At 30.3% G+C, this 23369-nt stretch overlaps 1 long non-coding RNA gene across 13 annotated transcripts; it reads left to right on the top strand.

Annotated features, from left to right (window-relative positions):
- Window positions 1-11547: 11547 nt before the first annotated feature.
- LOC131634705 (uncharacterized) lies at window positions 11548-14912 on the top strand. Of its 13 annotated transcripts, none has more exons than XR_009293662.1 (6): window positions 11548-11868; window positions 12003-12139; window positions 12220-12269; window positions 12349-13068; window positions 13231-13584; window positions 13812-14912. It is a non-coding gene; the product is annotated as an uncharacterized LOC131634705 (long non-coding RNA). The 13 variants fall into 13 exon arrangements; XR_009293666.1 differs by having other exon boundaries at window positions 11549-11868; window positions 12003-12269; window positions 12349-12430; window positions 12631-13068; window positions 13812-14736; XR_009293667.1 differs by lacking the exon at window positions 12220-12269 and having other exon boundaries at window positions 11550-11868; window positions 12349-12430; window positions 12631-13068; window positions 13812-14730.
- Window positions 14913-23369: the final 8457 nt, after the last annotated feature.

The following is a 23369-nucleotide window of genomic DNA, read 5'->3' as shown; positions in this document are numbered from 1 at the left end:
GTGCTTGTGAGGGTAGATGATTTATTATTCCCTGGTGATTTTTTTATCCTCGATATGGCAGAAGAATTTGAAACACCATTACTGTTAGGAAGACCTTTCTTAGCAGCAAGTAGAGTTTTGATTGATGTTGAGATGGGAGAATCGATTCTGAGATTCAACAAGGAACATGTTGTTTTTAATGTATTTTAGGCCATGAAACATCAAAAAGAAAATCCTTAGTGTTATAGAGTTGATGTAGTGGAAGAAATTGTTCAAAAAGTAGCTGCAAATGAGTCACCATCATCACTGGTGAATAAAGTAATTGTTAATTCCATTGAAGAAGTTGAATATGAATGTGATAAAGAGGTAGTACAATGTATAATTTAGTTGCAAGCAACCCAAGTAGAAAGAATAATGAAATAGATTGAAGAGTTAGGTGGTAGTGCACAGTATAAGTATAAAGTGCACCTAAGAGTGAGTGAATTAGGTATGTTGATTTTTTTTTTCTTTAGAGATGATGTTCACTTTAATCTTGGTTTAGATAGGTGATGAAGGAGTAAAGTGAGGAAAATAAAGAACACCAAATATTTATACTAGTTCCCCTCACAATCCGAGAGTACGTCTAGTCCCCTTACCACATGTAAGAGATTTTATTATTGTTAGATCTTCATAAACAAGACTCTAACCAAGTTATCAAGAACAATTCTCTTGAAACTTGTTCCACAAGAAAAGAAAACAATCCTCTCTTTTTTTGTAACCTTATTTCCAACAATCATGGATGATAAGTAAACACGCCTAATATCAAACAATCTTTGATACTTAGGAATTTGTAACACAGCAATAATTTGTATAAAAAGAAAGTTTATATAATGGACAAGACTTAATCAAATGAACAAAGTCTTGTTCTTTTTCAAATATGAAATATCAATATCATAAACTCTCTAAGTGCTCAATGATGCTTTTAGAATGATACGAACATTTTCTCAAAAAGCATCTAAGTTTGGAAATTTGTAATGAAAATTATGTAGAGAGTTTTGTATAATTTTGATTGAAAGAAGTGTTATGAAAACTAATGTGTTTTTCCTTAAATACATCCTAAGAAACCTCTATGAATTAATGCAAAAGTTTGAGACATTTTCATAAAGGTTTGCAATAGTTTAGAATGACCATACTTCATCAAAAAGACAGAGTTTTGAATTGTGTACAAGACTTCTTAAGTGAGTTTAAACGGTCACTTGATTTAACAAGTTTGCAATGTTTTTCAAATTTGAAATTTAAAAACTGTTTGAGACCGCTGTGAATTATGGTGGTTTTTTGGTGGTGTTACGACGGTTTAAAATGGCACAATTTACCAAAAACAAAAATGTTTTAAAAATTGAAAAATTTGTCCAAGTATTTGAGCAAACTTTATGCAACATCTGTTGATTGATCCAAGTCAATAGATTATATTTGAAAGTGATTTAACATGGTTCGAACATGAAAAATAAATTTTTCAATGCATGATAAAAAATATTTTGAGCACTAAGTAATATATATGATATGAAATTCATATACCTAAGATGATGAACAAAATCTTGTGAACCAAATCATATCTTCATAGATCTTTTTTCTCTTTCTTGGATAAGGTAGTGTTGAGTTTGTCTTCATCAAAACATGTTGGAAACTTGTCTTCATATTCTTCCCTCTTTTTGATGATGACAAATATGACAATTGAGAAGCATAATATTGATATCTTCATAAATATTTGAGTTCACAAAAACTCCCCTTTATCTCCCCATAAACTTGATATCTCTTTATTGATTGATTTGCTGTAAAAGTTAGTGAACACAAAAATAAAGCAAAACGTACAAGCGCGCGCGCACGCACACCCACCCACACACACACACACACACACACACATACACACACACACACACATACACACACACACACACACACACACACACATATATATATATATATATATGTGTGATTTTCTCTCCCCCTTTGGCATTATAAAAAATAGGAAAAAAAGATAAAAGTAAAGGTAACAATATAGAAATCATGGATCATAACTTATAGACCATAATCTATGGAAACATATAAAATATTTTATTTTAAATATGATATCATATAAGTTAAGAAGAAAATAGTTAGAGCAAATAAACACACATAATTTCATATAGTGATATGATTGACAAATTATAATAAAAACTTCATGTACCTTGGAATACTGCATGATTTCTGGGTCGATGTTGTAAGCATTGATTGCTATGTTACGAGTCGTGTATTGATAACACCAATTATAAAGCGGAGACCCTCTAAATTATATAAATTAAGAAAGCCAAATATCTCTGACTTGCATATCTTTGGATGCAAATTCTTCATCCTCAACAACGCGAAAGACAATCTCTGAAAATTTGACGCAAAAGATAATGAAGGCATACTCATAAGATATTCCACTTCTGGTAAAGCTTTCAGAGTATTTAGCGAAAGAAATATAATAGAAGAAGAATCATTTCATGTTACCTTTGATAGATCTAACCCTAAATCATTAGAAGCATAAATGATTAATTGTGCAGGTATCTTGGAAAAGACAAATTTGAAGGAAAAGGATCAAGAACCAGTTCAAGACCAAAGCCAGAATCAAGTCACAAATGAAGAACCGACTTAGGATAAAATCATAGATACTCCACCAAAGCATCCAGATCTTCCAAAAGAATAGAGATCAATAAAAGAAAATTCTATTCAAAATGGTATTGGAGACATCTCTAAGGGAATCACTACTTGACGATGCCTTAATAAGATATGTAGATTTATGGCTTTTGTTTCACAAATTGAGCCAAATGGAATTGACGAAGCTATAATCAATGAACATTGGTCTCTTGTCATTCAAGAGGAGTTAAATCTATTTGAACGAAACAACATTTGGCAGCTCATTCCCAAAGCTTAAGTTAATCTAGTGATTGGCACTCGATGGGTCTTTTGCAACAAGCTAGACGAAAATGTCAATGTTTTAAGAAATAAATCCAAAATCGTTGTGAAAGGATACAATAGACAATAAGGAATAGATTTCGATCAAATTTATGCCCTCATGGCTAGATTAGAAGCCATAAGGATGGTACTAGCTTTCTCTTGCATCATGAATTTAAAACTATTTCAAATGGATGTAAAAAGTGCTTTTATAAATGGCTACATCCCAGAGTTGGTATATGTTGATCAACCTTCCAGTTTTATTAATTCGACCTTTCTAGATCATGTTTTCATGCTTATGAAAGCGCTATATGGACTGAGACAATCTTCTAGAGCTTGGTATGATCGTTTGAGCAAATTCTTGGTTGAAAATAAATTTTAAAGTGGACAAGTTGATAAAACTCTCTTTATCAAGAAAATTGAACATAAAATCTTATTAGTTTAAATTCACATAGATGATATCATTTTCGGTGCTACTAACAAATCCTTGTGCAAGGAATTTTCTAAAATAATACATAATGAGTTTGAAATGTCAATGATGGGAGAGCTTTGGTACTTCCTAAGACTTCAAATTCATCAGACTAAAGAATAAACTTTCATAAATCAAGCTAAATACTATAAATAAATGCAAAAATTACTTGACATAGAGAAGTCCAAAGTGATAGCAATCCCATTGTCAACATCTTGCAGCCTCGACAAGGACAAAAATGGTGAACGAATTGAGGAAAGAAAATATCAAGGTAAGATAGGTTATCTTCTCTATCTTATTTCATCTCGCCCTGATATTATATTTGTTGTTTGTCTATGTGTTCTCTTTCAAGCATCCCCAAAAGAATCACAACTCAGTGCGGTCAAACACATTATGCAATATCTCACTAGCATACAAAAAATGGGCCAATGTTACCCCGATGGAGTGGGTTGTGACTTATTTAGGTACACCGATTCTGATTTTGATGGGTGCATATTGGATATAAAAAGCACAAGAGGACATGTCACTTACTTGGAAAATCACTTGTCTCTTGGAAAAACAAGAAACAAGCAAGTGTTTACTATCCATAGGTGAGGCATAATACATTATTGTGGGTAGCTGTTGCTCTCAGATTATCTTGGTGAAACAACAACTTAATGTTACGATGTTAATCTTGGAGTTGTTCTGATAAGATGCGACACATTAGAGCCATAAACCTCACTAGAAACCCGATTCTTAGCTCTTGGGCCAAACACATTGAGTTTAGAAACCCCGTCATTAGGGATCACATTGAAAAAGAGGGATGCATACTTGAATTTGTGACCTCATCTAATCAACTCGCAAATATTTTTAAAAAACCTCTTCCTAAATAAAACTTCTTTTTCATAAGAACTAAACTAGGAATTTTAAATAAATCATGCATGAATTAGTATGCTTTCGTGTCTCTTCTCCTTATTCTTATCCCCTTTCTCTACTTGATATTATGTGATATGTGTGCTTTAGATGTTTTCCACCTTTTACATTCCACTATTCAACTTACTATGATCTTAAAAAATACTAACACAAATTGTTTCTTAAGTAACAAAATACTAAAATTAATCATGAATTTTAAATACCATAATTCACCCCTATCTCTCCTCTTGTGCTTGAAGTCACTTGTCCAATAGTAAGTTGATCATGTGATAAATTCTTGGTGTAAAAGTTGCAAGTTGAACATGTGTGAAAAAAATTAGTATGAATATTGTGAGCTGAACCTATGTTAAAAGCTTGATTGATAGAAGAAAAATCTCAAATGCGTTATCGTTAGGGACTAGACTTAGACCTCGTGATTTTAAATCAAAATAAATATGGTGTGTTCTTTCTTTTCTCCCTTGTCTCTTTTATTTACTTAGTTTGTTATCAATCATCTTCCTCTTCTTTTATCTTCCACCAACAACTTATTTGAAAAGTGTGTTATTTCTCTAGCTTTCTAGTTTTTTTTTTTATAATCACAATTCACCCCGCTTGTGTTTGAAGTCGTTTGTTCAACATATTAATATAGTGTGCGCTCTTTTTAGATGAGCACGATAATTTCAACGACAAAACCGATGTATATGAATGTAAAGAGTTGACATGGTCTCATTAAAATTGCGAACAATTAGAATAATTTTAATGGGAAAATATATTTGGTTGTTTTTGCCATGCGGGCTAAAACTGTCTAATTTATGAACAATTTTAATCAATTTTATTTGGCAAAATACACTTTTTGGTCCCTTATGTTAACCTCGGGGTTCATTTTTGTCCCTTAACTTTAAAAAGTGTCATATTGGTCCCTTAACTCTTCAAAATGTGTCATTTTAGTCCTTTTTGTCACATTAGTGACGGAAAAACTCAAAAATCGGTCGCTATTTCCGTCGCTAATATGATAAAAAGGACTAAAATGACACCTTTTGAAGAGTTAAGGGACCAATATAACACTTTTTGAAGTTAAAGGACCAAAATGAACCCCAAGGTTAACATAAGGGACAAAAAGGGTATTTTGCCATTTTATTTCAATAATAATTAGAAACAAATAATTATTATCCTACAATTTATATTATTTTATTGGTAATAAATTTTGATTCAAATTTATATATTAATTTTTAAAAAGTAAAATAATATCATGTCTCATTCTAAAAAGAACTCATTGTTTCATGCAAAGGAATTATTTAAAACGACCAATTGTTGTTGCTACTGCTAACATTCCTTAATTTCAACCAAACTATTGGACCAAATAAACAAATTTCAATGACAAGTTAAAACAAGCAACAAACTTTATGGTTAAGCAATCAATAAAATCATACATTAGATATTAGATATATCTTTATAGTTTATTGATTCAACTTTTTGAATGATACTTTTATTTATATTTCATTTCCTAGTAAGAAATTCATGTTACCGCCGGGTCCTATCTGGAATCTACATTACACGTCTATCAAACTATCATTCGTAAAGTATGAATTTATTTTTCAATTGGTTAAAATTTACATTGTTATAAATATAGGCTAATAATATGTATTTGCTTTTAAAGTTTTGGTCCGTACTTATAATAAACTGTACAACCAATTCTATAACTTGAATTATATTAAACAACATCAACTCAAAGATTTAAAAGATGGACATGAAAATGAAGGTGATATCTTATAGATACGTTCACATTTACCCGTGAATTCAGATGAGTTAACAAATCCAAGTTGAATTCAGATGAGTTAACTCTAAAGTTTTATTAAACCTATTTTATATGTTAGCTCATTTTTTTAAATTTAAAATATATGACAGTTCTCCGTCAAATTTTAAATTTACAAATTTTACAGATCTAAAATGTATGACAATACCCCGTTAAAATTTATTTTCTACATTTTTATAAATAGACAAAACTTACTTTTGATACGGTGATAAAACTTTATGTTATGTGTATTAATTAAATAAAATGATAATACATCATTGTATAAATGTATAAAGAATCATAAATTTATATTTTCATAAAAATTTATGTATTTTTTTAATCATAATTGTATCATGTTCTTTGACCAAGGAATAGAAGTAATTGTTGTAAACCATCTACTATTAAATTAAAGTTAATACTACATTCAAATGTAATCATTATAATATTCCAATTTTTTAAATGTAAAACAAATAAATGAATAAAACAAATATAATATGTGACAAAATTAATGCCCAAACAATCTGGTAATCTGGTGAGAGTATTGTTCAAAAAAGACTAAGCTGTCCTTGTTTTTTCCACAAAATGGGGTGAGTAATTTCTCCAATTGATTTTTGGATTAGTGTTATATTTCTCCAATTAGTAGTAAACTTAAAATTGTATTTTATAAATTGTATTTTATTCTAACCTTACTAGTTTATTACTAAAAGTAACCATTACTTTTGTATAACTATTTAAGTACATGTTTTTCTCCAAATTATTATTCATTAAATCAACCACAAACCTACAATCAAACAGATTCAAATCATCACTTTAACATGATAATATCTCGGTTTTCAATGAGAAAATGCAGCGTGGTGACCGGAATAGGACAAGCGCAATCGTTGGTGGACAGAGGGTTGTGTTGTCGTCGTCAAGGACAAAGTTGCTTTATATTAATTTCGAAATCATGGATGGAGGAACGCTGATTTGTACGTGGATTTGTGCGGTGTGGTGGATAGTAGCTACGTTCTATGGGTTATGGCTTCACATAACTTCAAACCCTAAAAAGAATTGAGATGTAGTAGAGAGGATTTTGACGTATGAATGCATAACAATATGTATGGAAGGATATTAATATGGTTTACCTAAAATTAATTTATTCAATCTTGGAAAAGGGTGGCTTGCAATGTCAGTTGCAAGAATAATATATTTCTACCTTTTCAATTTCTCGTTCCAATATAAATGCAAGGTATCATTGGTGATATTAATTATAGAATAAACATAATATAAAATTTAACAAAATTTTATAAGTCTATCATATCAGCAACATTTAATGACAAATCAACATGGTGCAAGCAATGAATCAAAAAGTCTAATATGTCTCTGGAATCATAAAAATTTAAAAAACTAATCAGAAGGTTATAGGTGGTATTTCCAAATACTTTGATTTTTATATATATGCATGTATATTAGATTTCGAAGACTATTGTTGTTTGGTTGAAGTAGTCATGACATGCTAAAACAAACTGATATTAATAAATAAAAGTGCAAGTAATTAATCGTGAGCCAATTGGTTTGGTGGAATGGTTGGACCATTATTACAAAACTACAAAACCTCAGAAAACCTATGTTGCACTCTTGCAATTCTGCATGTACCCCCTCTGAAAACCTAGGACCATTTATATAATTAAATGTGATCTACATGTTTAATCTTTATTTTTATGAAATAAAATTAAATATGTAATCTATTATATTAATTAATTTTACAATGAACAAATTTTGTCAGAATTTAAACACCACACTAAAAACTAAAAATAATATATTTATAATGATTAAAAAAATGATATATTTGCGGAGAGTATACCTATAAAACATTTTATTCATTGAATTATACTTAATGGTTGCATGAAGACAGAGTTGTGCTCCGAGTTAAATTCTTATTCAATGTATTCCTTAAACATAAATTCATTGGCACGTCTCCTCATGTTTGTGTTGCATGATTCTTCCTTATAATGACCACGTCAAGGACATATCGGCGGTTTGTGGATATAAAGAGATGGAACATATATGTTAGAATTTTTAAGAACATAATCCTCACTTGGCTCTCGTAGAAGATATAATTGTCGATGTAGGAATATCTTGTAGTATAGATGGGGAGAAGCTAAGTCAGTCATGATTTTTTAGAGGTCCAGAATAAATAATAAAAATAAATCTTAATAAAAAATTGAGCAACTAATTTTAAATTTTTTTAAATTCTATTTTTAATAATTAAAAAATAATTATATATAAATATAAAAGCAGAGACGAGCAAAGATAATTCTAAATAATTTATAAAAACTCTAAATTAATATGCAGGTTAATTCGTGGTTTTAAAATGAAATTAAGTTTGAAGTCTTTAAAGAATAACTTTGTTGTTGAATTAAAACAATTAATTATATGAAATACGTTAAAATATTTAATGATTTTATGAGAAATATTTAATGATTTTATGAAATACCATAAATTAAAAAAATATGTTTAAAATCTAAATATTTAAATATTTTCCAGTAAAAATTTTAATATAATATAAATCACATATTTTTTTAAAACAATATACTTAAAAAATAATCTTTTTAATTTTTTTATTTAATATAACATTAAATTTAAATGATATTTTAAAATCTATAAAAATTATAACAAAATTTAAAAAATTGAATTCATTATGAAAATTATTATAGGACAACTTAAAAAATTGAATTGACAAAATATGGAAATACAAAACTTGATACTACAATATTGGCTCCCAAAATGCCATTCACATCCACTAAGCCACTTATTTGATTTGTAATAATGGTGTAATATAATATTTAATATATTTCTCTTTAATTTACAAAGTCCATAAACTTAAATTTTGAGACTCCATTATTTTTTAGGCTTTAAACTGTGGATCTGCTTGTCTTGTCCTAAAGCCGGTCCTAGAGAAAAGTCGAGGGGTTAAACATACTTAGTAGTTTATGTTCGTCTGCATTAGCTTTTGTATTTTTAGAACAATTTATGTATGTTTGATACATTTTGAATTTTGTTTAATTAATATATTTTTTATTTTTTAATGTATGTGTAGTATTTTGAATTAGTTAATATGAGTTTTTCATTTATGAACTAAATGTTAGTTGGCTTAAAAAAATGTCAATGTTCTTTTTAACAATGTTGTTACCTAGAATACATTTAGGGGATTTCGAAGAAGCATTTTTGGAATATCTAATACTCCATAATATAATGTGTAAAAAATATACTGTTAAAAGCTTAAATTGAATTTAGTGAGGTTTTTTTAGATATATCTTCAGATTCACTCCAGGTAGGAATGTAAAATTCATGGGGATGAATAATATGATATCTGTGTCTGCTCCGTTGGATAAATATGATATTCATATCCGCCCCGTATCCATTAGATATCCGCTAAACGGGTAATTTGCGGATTTTAAGATATCTGCGAATATTTACAGATATCCGTGAATATTACTATGTTTTTAAAATTATGTTTTGAAAAAATATTTTCAACTTTTTAAAGACACATAACATTATTATCACATAACATTTATACAAATCTCTCTTATTTTAACAACAAAATTTCATCACATTAATTTCCTTCATTTTCACCTAAGCATAATATTCATACATTTTATTTATAACAAAAATAATGATATTGTGATTGTGAGTTATGGTGGAAGAGTGGACGACAGAGAAGTAGAAAGGATGACACTGGTTGGACGAAAAAAGAGCGGCATTGATTGATTGGACAGTAAAATTGTTGAAGTGAGATATGGAGTATAGAAGAAGGTTAAATATGAAATGACCATTAAAATTTGTATAAAATATTAAGGAGACTAGTTTTCTAGTTTTTTAGAAGATAAGATGACACTGGTTAGACGAAAAAAAGAGCGGTACTGATTGATTGGACAATGAAATTGTTGAAGTGAGATATGGAGTATAGAAGAAGGTTAAATATGAAATGACCAATAAAATTTGTATAAAATATTAAGGAGACTAGTTTTCTAGTTTTTTAGAAGATAGGATGACACTGGTTGGACGAAAAAAAGAGCGGTACTGATTGATTGGACAGTAAAATTATTGAAGGGAGATATGGAGTATAGAAGAAGCTTAAATATGAAATGACCAATAAAATTTGTATAAAATATTAAGGAGACTAGTTTTCTAATTTTTTAAAAGATAAAAAGATAGAGTATAATAAACTAATAATATTTAAATAATTTTTATAATTTATTAACGGATACGGATATCCGCGGATATGGATAACATTAAACCTGTATCCATATCCATTAATAAACGGATATTAAAATATTTATTTATTTTGTCCGCGAATATCTTTTAAACTATCCGCCCCGTATCTGTGACGGCTTTTATCCGCAGACATATGGATATTTTTGTCTTCCCTAACCCCATGTATGAGGATATGTCTCCAACTTATATTTTTGAAAAAAATGGAGTGGATTGGCTGAAATATAAACACGGGCGTAATTTTAGCTGCGTCCAAAATTACATATTTGAATCTAACAATAACATTTTTAAATTTTCAGAAGTGTGGGGGTGTAATTTATGGGGTGACATTGGTATTTACCTAATTGAATCTCAGAAATATTTCAATAGAACTATGTGTGAACCCATGAAATAAGATGTATGTGTCGTTTGGTATTCGGGCCTTGAACCTTTTAATTCATATACTACTGACCCAAAAAAGAGGGTGCATGTGCTATATGCACCATTATATGTTTGTCCTCCTTACATAAACACACATGTGATTATCTTTTGTATGGGATAAAATTATTAATTTGAAACTTGATTGTTATTTGAAGAGTTGTGGATAATTTATTTAACATCAATCAAAACTAATTACTTACAGTTCACAAGTCTATAAGATATTTTGTACCTATAAAATATATACATTTTTTGAAATTCACTGTGTATATAATATTTTTGAAATATGCAATTTTATTTGCAGAATTTGAATTTTTATATGTAAATTTACTTACAATTGATTCTCCATATAACAATTTAAGTATTCTTATAGTATAAATAACTCAAATATATTTATTAAACTAAATGTTTAATAAACTTAAAAATATTTAATTACAATAATTAAAATATTAAAATATTTAAATACAGTAATTAAAATACTAAAATATATACATTGAAATATTTAATTACAGTATTATTAAAATATTATATAGAAATGTTCATGAAATATGGTTGTATAGAAATGCAGTTGTGTTTAGCAATGATGCATATAAAAACAATCCTTTAGACAGAATCTAAAGGATTAACCAAAGTGCCTAAATTGTCCTTTCACCAAAATTAAATTGCACTAATAAAAGGGCATTTCTGTAACTAACAAATTAAGTATTCACTCTTTCAGCTTTATTGAATGGATGCCCCAAGTATTAGCCTTTCATTGGTCCGAATTAAATAACATTTTTACCTACAATCCAACCTTACATTCAACATAACACACATAATCTCTCTCATCTGTAACCACTATTCCGTCTTCTCTTCTCTCTCTGTTTCCATATTCACATTCCCACTCTTTCCACACTTTCCCTTATTCTCTCTCTCTCTGTCTCTTCCGTTTTCATTCTCCTATCTCTTTCCCCCTCAAACCCTAACACCTTCATGATCCTATTTCTCCCTTTTATCTATGGAAGTGATGCAGTACTGCAAAAAATCTTGGTGCGAAATCTGAAGGTTTTGGTCGATTGCACCGACAATGAAAGACACGACAACCACCAGAAAACGCTTCCAGATCTGACCAACAGTACCAACATTTCCGCCCTCACTTTTATGCTTTAACATGTGTTTTTAGTTTCTAAACTTACCCATTTTTCAATTTTATTGAATGGATGCTTAGGGTTTTATCTTACATCTCTTATTGTGTTTCATTGATCGCAGCAAATCAAAGCTTTACTGGTTTGATAAGAATGGAAATCAGTGGAAGGAGAGAGGGGCTGGTAAGCATAAGATTACCGATAAAGTTAGGCTTCTCATGAGGCAATCCAAGACGCTCAAGATTTGCGCAAATCATTTCCGTATGTGTTTTCTGCAACTTTGTTTTGCGATTTTGATTTTAAGATTTGATTTTTCTAACTGATTTTCTATTGTTTTGTAGTCATACTTACTATGTTTATGCAAAGAACGTGATTTTGATAGAGATTTAGGGTTTGTGGATACTTTTTGCACTTTTGTTACTGATATATTATTGTTTCTGCTCTTATTTTTTCCTCTCTAATTGTTCCAGATGCATTTCAAGGTTGATGTTCTTTCATTTGACAACTGATCCTATTACTTCATTGGTTAACACCGCATTCATCGGCAAATAGGTATTTTATCATCGCATCGACACATATGGTTACATTTAGTAATTTCATTTTCCAAATTATTATTAGTGTTGACGTGTTAATTAGTGTAATTAACTTAGATTGTATATTTGAATTTGCTATAATGGACTTACTGTTTGAAGATTATTCATCCTTACACTTCACCTCCTGATTAGTAACATATGAATGTGTTCATAACTCAGATTCGGATTTTAAAAGCTTTAATTTAGTTAAGGATGTTGAACATAAGATAAGGCATATTCCTTCAGCTTCGTCCGCATTATTTATCGGAGGTATCCTTGGAGTTGTCCAGGCAATGTTACTTATTTCTGCAGCAAAACCTTTATTGAGCTTCATGGGAGTAACTTCTCTAAGTACTTCTGTAAAAATATCAAGAGACTTACTTATAGACCAATAAGCGATAGCGATACAAAATTTATTTTTAAGTGATTTGGCCTCGTATTAGCATTGGATGATTGCAAATTAAAACGAATTATTTATACAGGATTCTCCTATGCTACATCCTGCACAACAATACCTAAAATTGAGGTCTCTTGGTGCTACTGCAGTTCTTCTTTCATTAGCAATGCAACGAGTTTTTCGAGGATTTAAAAACACGAAAACTCCTTTCTATGCCACTGGTACAAATACCTTGACAAACTTAAATTTATTATTCTCCATCATATGATTCTAATATGCTTAATTAACTTGTTCCCTCAGAAAACCCTTCAATTGCCTTAAATATAACCATAAATTCTCCTTAATTCATTTTAAGCTTTTGTGAAATTCTATGTCGTTGACAGATGCACTGAAGCTGCTAGCAATTTTGAGACGGTCTGTTCCCCGTGCTGCTGCGACCGTAGGAGCCTGGCTTAACATATTTTAGGTATTTATTTTTCAGGACTTTGGAAGGTTCTGTCAATTATTAGTTTAGATGATCCACTTTATACTTAATTCTCATCTCACTGATCATTTGAGGATATCCTTGACTTTAGCAGTTTCTCATATTGATGTTAATTTGCACCAACTGTTCTCTTTTGGTATGGCTATATGATGAGGAAGGAAAATGGAAAGTAGAACTTGGACTTGCAGCAATTTTAATCATGGAACATGTCCTTTTGTTGATTTAGTTCGGTTTCTCTCGCTTGGTTCCCGAGGTAATTGTTTCTTCTCTCATGTATATCGACATTAATGATTCATTCCATGTCAGAGATGTTTTGTGAGAGATGATACTAACAGGTGGAGTCGGAAAACGGGCTAGCCCAATAAAGCATATGGTTGTGTTTAATCATTATTTCTAAAGCCTATACTTAAACCAGACTTTAGCTCGGCTTGACCCGAAGCAGACCGGATATCCTGTCTAAGACATTGTTTTCTTTTGTAGGAACCTGCTTGGGTAAGAGCGAACTGAGCAAAACACACTACACAGGCACAAGATTTATGTTCTAAGAAGCTTTTAAGAACAATCTCGGGAGGAGAAAGGAACTATGGAGAGATGAAGGTTAAGGGGCTTTAATCACAGTGAAGCTTTTTCAGTTTTTTGAGTCTCACTTTTTTCACACTCCAGCAAGAGATAAAGAAAGCTTAAGTTGGATTTTTATTTTTGTTTTCTCTATTTCCTATACCAGAAATGTATATCAAAATATAGATTTTGTAGTAAATGTAAATATAGAAATTAATTATAACTTGAAGATTTTCAAAATATAGAAAGAACAAAACTATCTATAAGAAGAAAATACAACTCATTCTGCAGAATTTGTAATCATTTCACACACACTATATAGTTTATCTTTGAATTTAAATACGTGACTTGCCATGATATCTTCCCAAACTGCCACTAACTTGATTTCATCTTTCAGCTTATTTGAATCCATCTATTTCAGCTTCTTTTCTGGCTCTTTAGAGATTTCTTCACTGACATATATAGCTCATATTTTGATCAGGGCCGTCTTTGAGGGCGTGCAAGGCGGGCTACTGCACAGGGCCTCAAATTTTTTACGATTAAACTGTTACTAAATAGGGCCTCATAAATCTTTGTCACTATTAAAATAGGGTTAAATGGAGCCTCTAATTATTTTGTCATGGTTAAATCCTAACTAACCTACACAGGGCCTCTACAAAATTGAGACGGCCCTGATTTTGATGGTTTCTTTGATACTATGATTAATTGTTTAAATTTGTTTGTGAAAATTAATGTTGTACAATGTTTGAAATTATGATGTTTTGGTCATGGTTTTAAAGGGTGCCGAATTGGAATTATACAAGTACGATAATAGGTGAATGCGTGTCATAATTTGCCTTCATTGACTTTAGTTAGTTATACTCCCTTAACAAGTTTAATTTGATTAATACTTGATCTTACTATATTAGTTATACTCCCTCCATATTAAAATATAAACAAAATTTAATTAAACTATACAAAAAGATGTGTTATTTAGATACACCACAATCTGTAGTAGAGATGCCTTCTTTAAAATAGACCTATAATCTGTACAATAATTTGTACTGAGAAATGATAGATAGATGTTGTTTCCTCATGTATAATTACAATTGATTTTGTTTTCTCAACTACAAATACAATATTAGTTCATATATAATTACAATTGATTACAATTGATATTTTTTTTATTATTTCACGGGTCACTATTAACATAATATCTATTTTAATTTAATCAATTATTATTTCAATTTGAGAGACGGAATTTTTATTTTAAATATTATTTTTTTCTTAAATAAAATTATTTGTTAAATCTATATGATTATTGTTCAATTTAAAATTAAGTGATTTATTTCATTTTTTGCATTTATATTTAAAATTTTACATTTGCTTTGTTAAAATTTTATTTTTTTTCTCCAACTCATGTCCTTTTTTTTATATGGTTCTTTAATACATTGAGTTTTTATGATCATTTACTATCAAGCAATTACTATTCAATTGACCAAACTACCTATTACACACAAAATTAGCACATGAATACGATAATAAAATGTTTAATTTTACGGGTCACTCTCCATACAATGTCTATTTTATTTTAAACAACAATGACTTTTATTTGAAAATTAAAGTATTTATTTTCAAATTTAAAAACGATTCTTATGGATATTCGGTTTTCAAAGAATTGGGTGTATAACCGAGCAATCGATGAAACCCTAACTCTATTTAAGTAAAACAATTCCTTTTGATTATGCATATTGCTCATAGTTCATTTTATTTATATTATTTATATCATTACAAAAAATACTACACCAGAAAAAAATTCACCCGTGCGGGAGCACGGGTCTCTAACTAGTTATTGAGAATATAGTGTATAGAGGTTGGAGGAATAGGAAAGTTAGATTGCATATTGCCAATCTAATGCTATAGGTTTCTTTTTGTTTGGCTGAATCCTTTGGATTGCCTTGTTTGTATTGATCTTTTTTGAATTAATATATTTTTTGGTTAAAAAAAATTATATTCTACATTAATATTTCAATATTATAAAATATTATTTAACTATAGTAATATAATATATATATATATATATATATATATATATATATATATATATATATATATATATATATATATTTAAATTACAGTATTCAAACTAAAGTAATATTAATTATAAAATACACTAAAGTAATATTAAACTAATATTAAACTACAGTACTATAAAATATATTCAGTAGTATAATAACTACAGTATTATAAAATATTTAAATACAATAATTAAAATATTAAAATAAATAGCTCAAATATGATTTTTAATATTTCAGTATTATAAACTATAACTATATACTGAATTGAAATATTTAATTACAGTAATTAAAAAACTAAAATATATAAATTATTAACTACTTACTACAATTATTAATTAAATACAGAAATATTAGTAATATTACATAATATTAACTATCTTTATTAACAATTATTAACTAATTTAATTTGATCATTATTAAAATACTGTAATTATATCAATCAACTATATACGAAAATTATTAATATTAACTAAAAACAATTGAATATTAAAAGAAAATAACTATTAAATATATACTACAATTACTGAAATATTAATATTATTAACTTATTTGAAATTACTAACTATATACTATAAGAATAATTAAATGCGTTTATGTAACAAATAGAAATATCTAGTGTAGTGGAAAGAGCGAATGAGTTTCATTGTTAAGGAAGTGGGTTTGATTCCCACCTCCCATAAATTTTTGAAATCATAATATATTTTCTCATATTAAGTAACAATTAATATAAATGATATGTCTAAGTGGCATTAAAATTAACAAATAAATAAAATAAAAGCCACACGGGTCATCCACATCACTAGAAAAAAATAAAAAATAAAAAAAATACCTGTCACGTCAATTTTTTTGATGATTGAATGTGATGAAGGTAAAAAGTGAGAGAATCTTCAAATGTTAGGGCAATTCATGCAACTTTTTTTTACGGGGATTTTTTCAAATATTGCCTATATGGCAGGGGATGAAAAAACTATTTTTCCTATGATTAAAACATTTGAATTTATTTTTATTTTTAATATAAATCAAATTATTTATTTGTACTATTATAAAAATTAATCTCTCAAATAAAATAGGATAAAAATAAATAGAAATTCTCTCAGTAAAAAAACGATAATACTATAATCTTTGAAATTAAATTAATTTTTTTTTTTATAATTTCATTATTATAATTTTTGGCATTAAGTTGATAGATGGAGAATTTATTGAATTTATTTAATGATATAATAGGTGATTTTTTTGTTTTTGTTTTTGTTTTTACAAGAAAATATTAACTCATATCATTAATTATAATATTTTGAATCCATGAAGGAATATCAACGAAATTATAAAAACTAATAAGAGATAGAGTCACTCATGCCTGAGCATGAGCAACTTCATTGACTTGTCTTCAAATGAAATTAACATGAGAGTTCTTAAAAAAAAAGTCATCAATCGATTACATTCTCCAGTAATAGCACTAAAATCCAGTCATGTGGTTTTAAAGCATTCACACTATCCACAACACGCTTGACATCTAATGAAATTCATATTATTGTACCCCAGATCATGAAATCAATTTATAGAAGTCAGAAGGCCTAGAGCTTCTCCAATAACAACTTCAGTGCAAGGCGAAAACCATTATGTCCGGACGGCAATAAAATGGCCCGCGTCATCTCTAATACATGCACTTATACCTACTTTATTCTGAAAGAATGACACATCAATATTGCACTTTAGGCGACCTATCGACGATTTAAACCACTTGGTAACAGTTGTCGAAGAGTTAGGAATCTCATTGTTGTGACGATACTGCTGGACATCTTTTCATCCAGTCAAAGATGTGATGTTAGCTGAAAAATGAGGGCCGATGATTCTTTAAAATATAATTCTCAAATTCTTTGATTCTAAAAAAAATAGAAAAATGAATAAATTACAATTTTGAGTCTGGAAATTGTATTTGCCTATTAATTTGAGATTTTAAAAATAAAAATAAAAAATAAAAAATAACTTTATCAAATAACCCTCTTAAAGATGATGACGTGGCTCGTTAAGGTCAGGGTCAGTCCTTTGAATTTTGGTGTCTTGGGCGAATCAAAAGAATGATGCCCCTATAATTGACATTGTGCAAAAAGAATAGAAATATAGGTATTTGAATTAATGTTTATACTACATCAAAACATAAACCACTATAAAGAGACTTATTCTTCTTCTTCTTGATCCCGTCTTTTTTTCCTATAAAAAATTGACCAAACCTTTAAAATTATTTAAATATCATCCTCTTAGCATTTTTTATTGCAAAATCGTTAATAATTTGTTCTTAATCAAGGTTCTTCAAAAATTATTTTGAATTAAAATCAACGCAAGACTATTTAATCTATCTTGTGACATAGTAGACCTCAAATAAATTTTAATAATTTTAATTTAGAAAAACTTCTTTCAGCAGATGCAACACTGATAGAAATAGTCAATATTACTATGTAATCTATATGTGCATTAGGAAAACAATTAAAAGTCTTTAAAGAACTCAATATCATATAGCTTGATTTTGATTCAACTGTTAAAACTTCTCTAATAACTTTCAGTTCTTCAAACAAAATATCACTATCAAGATCAAGAGAATCGTCATGTTTTAAACAAGTTTCAAGATGTTTACAACATGCTTTCAAGTTCCTATCAAATAATGATCTAAGCCTTTCAATACTAAACAAGAATCAAAAATATTTTAATATGTGCTATACTGCTCAAATCTTCTATCAAGTGAGCCATTTGTTTGATCTACAATATATAAGAAATAATAATTTTGAAAAAACTCTTCAGTAGACTCAAGATTTAGTTGTGTGGGTTGAGATGGATTTTCATCATAGTGTTGTTTTCTACTAATTTGACGTTTTTGAATAAACACGCATTCAATCTCTATTTCATTCACAATTTTTTCAACACTAGCCGTAGCATTTACAAATCCAGATTCTTTATACTTTTTCAAATACTTAATCAAACCTTTTACTAGTTCTATAGCCACATCAATACAAATGTTTTTTTTTTGTTGCAAACTTTTGCTAATTTCATTAACAACAGTTAACAATTCAAACGAAATAATCATAGCCACTAAAAATTCAAAGTTTCCAATTTTATGAGTTGCTAAAGATTCAACTTCACTCTTATTTTAGGGATCATTATCTTGTTCAGTTAGTTGAAGTAGTGTTTCACTCTTAATTTTGGGATTAATAATATAAAATATTTTCTATATCATTGTTTTAATTTTAGTGTCTCAATTAAACTCTTTAGTTGCTAAAATTATAGATATATTAATTGATTTTATTCTACTCTATATTTTATTTATGAGAAATTACATTCTTTTATTAAGCAGTGCCCTTATAATTTTGTTAACCAGTATTTTTTTTTTAAAAAAAAAATATTTTTAACAAGTATTTTTGTAATAGAAAATTCTCTTTCAATATATATAGGGGTAAGAAAAAAATTTAGTGCCCCTAAAATTATGGTGACTTGAATTGAACATATTGGTGTCATGTTACATGGAATATTAAACGTAAGTTACCAAGGACTAATTAATTTTTTTTTTTTTGGTTTGTATATTGGCCTTCTCTAAAAACGCAACTCTAAAACCAATTAACACCGATGAGGGTTCTACACGTAAATATTTACGTTTTTAATCAAACTTGCATCTAAGATTTTGTATAATATGACATCAACTTTGACCAGCTACAATGTTCTTTATCGTGACACGAGATCATTTGTGATAAGGTTGATAAAAGTGGCATAATTTTATTTAGGGAGATGAGTTCACCATGTAGGCTGTTTGAAATATTAGTACAAATCTTACAATATACACAACCAATAAACCATTTTGTCTAAAGTTCCGGCTACAAATCAACTACAATTCATCTGTATTATTACTGAAAGATTAGTATATATAGTGTATAAGTTGTATTTAAATAGTATGTATCAATATTAGAAAATCAAACATAAAAATAAATAAATGAACATAATAAGAGCAGAATCTCAATACAAGAACATAGCTTGAAAACCTCATAACAAAAGAAAAAAATTATGAACTAAATAATAACACTAGAGAAAAATTATTACAATATATAATGTATTATCAACCACCCCATAATCATCACAATACTCACATGAAATTGATTGTTTTAAGAGGTACAATCTATTCACCTCGTCTATACCTTATTGTATCTACATTCTCACCCAAAAAATTAGTCTCAGAGCTAGTCTTTTGACTAGGTCTAAGCGACTTTAAAAGTTGAATATAAATATTTTGATCCTAAAAGCATTTGGAAGAGCCCAAGAAGGAATAACGTGGAAGAGTCTAATCCAAACCCTAACATTCAGAAAATTGGGAGAAATTGGGATAGCGATTCATCTTCGTCTGACGGTGAGATCATATGCGAAGACACTCAGACTTCTGCTGAAGTAAGGAACTTGAGTTTGCGCTATTGGGATGAGGTTGATAATGGTGTAGCTGTGAAGGTTTGGGATAACATCAAAGAGTTAGGCATTAAAGGCGTGGAGGATGACGAGGTTTATATCAAAGCAATCAAAAGCATGGAGAAAAGAGATAAAGAGGCAAAGAAGAAAAGGGAGGCGCTTTCTGCAAGTGGATAATGAATATCTTATCTTTCAATATAAGAGGGGGTGGGAGTCTTCTAAAACGAAGAAGACTGAACTGGATCATACAACAAGGTAAGGCGGATATGGTATTTCTTCAAGAGACAAAGTTACAGGCGATGGATGATAGTTTGGCTAGCAGTCTATGGGGCAATTCAGAAATGGAGTGGACTGCAAAACATTCTGAGGGTGCTTCAGGGGGGCTCATTACTATATGGAAAAAAGGTCTGATTCAACCAATCTACAGTTTTCAGAAGGAGGGTTGCATCGGAGTGGTGGCAAATTTCAAAGGTAAAGTTTATGCATTTATCAATGTGTATTCTTCGTGTCTTTTGGTTAAAAAGAGGGAGTTGTGGGAGGGTATAGCAAAGTTCAAATTAAGAGGGGGGGACATTAATTTCTGGTGTGTTGGGGGAGACTTTAATGCAGTGAGGGAGAAAAAAGAAAGGATGGGTTGCAGGGAGTGTGTTGTGGGGAGGGAAGAGGTGAGAGAGTTCAATGAGTTCATAGAAACCTGTGAATTGGAGGATGTTCCAACAATAGGGTGTAAATTCACTTGGGCCAATAAATCAGGGAGGGCTAGGAGTAGGATTGATAGGTTGCTTTTTTCTAACAACTTAATAGAGGAGTGGAATATTATCGGGGTGGTGGTGGGGGACAAGAATATTTCAGATCATGCACCAATTTGGATCAAATCAAATTCTATTGATTGGGGGCCAAAGCCATTTAGAGTTAACAACGGGTGGTTTAACAACAAGGATTTTAAGCAGTTTGTGGAAACTTGTTGGAGGGACACAGTAGTGGAGGGTAGAAAAGCTTATGTTTTAAAGGAGAAATTTAAGGTGCTAAGAGGGAGGCTGAGGGTGTGGAATAGGGAGGTATTTGGATGGGTTGACATGAAAATAGAGGAGGCTAACAAGGTTTTTAATAGTTTGGAGGATGGCAATAATATTGATGAACACGGCAGGGTAGTTTTGGAGGAGAGGAGATCTGAGGCTATAAGAGAATTTTGGAATAAGCTGCATTACAAAGAGAGTTTATTAAGGCAAAAGTCAAGACAACAGTGGTTGAGGGAAGGTGACAATAATACAAGGTATTTTCACAACATCATAAAAGAAAGAAGGAAAGGAGGTAATCTAGCTTGGTTATGGAAGGAGTCAGGAAATAATGGGGTGGATGTTGCTGGTATAAAGGAAAGTATTGTGGCTGAATTTGAAGGAAAATTTAAACAACAAGAGGAAGTTTCTATTAATCTGGATGGACTTAACTTTAAATGCCTAACTGAGATGGATAGACTTAAACTGGAAGTACCTTTTTCCACAGAAGAAGTGAGGAAGGCTGTATGGGAGTCTGATGGGGAAAAGAGTCCTGGGCCAGATGGACTGAATTTTAGGTTTCTCAAGGAATGCTGGGTTTTTTTGGAGGGGGAGTTAGTGTCCTTTGTGAATGAATTTCATGAGAATGCAGTGCTTCCTAAGGCCATTACATCTGCTTTTATTGCCCTCATACCTAAATCCAATAATCCTCAGATGCTGAAAGACTTTAGGCCAATCTGTCTTGTGGGGTGTCTATACAAAGTACTTGCTAAGATTCTTGCAGCCAGATTAAAGGTATGTTTGGGCAGTGTGATTTCTCCTTGCCAGACAGCTTTTGTGCCAGGAAGACAAATTCAAGATGGGGTATTGGTTCTGAATGAAATTGTTGACTTGGCAAACAGAGAAAAGAGGGACTGTATGATACTAAAAGTAGATTTTGAGCAGGCATATGACTGTGTGAAGTGGAATTATTTGAGATACATGTTAAGAGTTTGTGGTTTTGGTAGAAAATGGTGTAGCTGGATGGAGGCTTGTGTGTTCAGGAGCAGCATGTCTGTACTGGTGAATGGAAGCCCAACTAGGGAATTTGAGGTGACCAAGGGACTTAGGCAAGGTGACCCATTGTCACCTTTTCTCTTTACTTTGGTGACTGAGGGACTAAATGGGATGATGCAAAGGGCTATACAAATAGGGGCTTATGAAGGTTTTAAGGTTAATGAGGAGGTGATCATTCACACTTTACAGTTTGCTGACGATACTGTGATTGTGGGAGGTGGAGAGTGGAACAACCTATGGAGCATCAAGTCTGTTTTAAGAGGATTTGAAATGATATCTGGTTTGAAAGTGAATTTCTTCAAGAGCAAGTTATATGGTATCAATATATCTAGCAACACTATGGATGCTGCTTCTCAATTCCTGCATTGCAGTGCAGCACTGATACCTTTTAAATTCCTGGGAATTCAAATAGGTATAAATCCTAGGAGGGCTAGTGCTTGGAAGGGGGTGGTGGATGGTGTACGTAGGAAAATGAGCAATTGGAAAAACAGAAATATGTCTTTTGGGGGGAGAATTACTTTAATTAATTCCATTCTCAATTCACTGCCAGTTTATGTGATGTCCTTTTATAGAGCTCCCAAGGTGATCATTAATCAAATTATTCAGTTGCAGAGTAGGTTTTTATGGAAGGGTAATGAGGATAGGAGGGGTATAGCATGGGTGAGTTGGGAGAATGTATGCAGGACAAAGGAGGAAGGTGGGTTAGGGATTAAACACATAGGGAGATTCAACTCAGCACTGTTATGCAAGTGGAGATGGAGAATGGTGAAGGGAGGTTCAACAATTTGGAGGGAGATTCTCCAAGCTAGGTATGGAGATTTATCTCTTCTGAATATTACAGAGGTGGATCCAACAAGATTGAAGAAGGCATCTATATGGTGGAGAGATGTAATGTCTGTGGGTAGGATAAAGTATGATGATGGCACATTGGTGGA

The sequence above is a fragment of the Vicia villosa genome, linkage group LG1 (assembly GCF_029867415.1).
Source record: "Vicia villosa cultivar HV-30 ecotype Madison, WI linkage group LG1, Vvil1.0, whole genome shotgun sequence".
NCBI lineage: Eukaryota > Viridiplantae > Streptophyta > Magnoliopsida > Fabales > Fabaceae > Vicia > Vicia villosa.
This window is presented reverse-complemented; position numbering and strand designations above follow the sequence as displayed.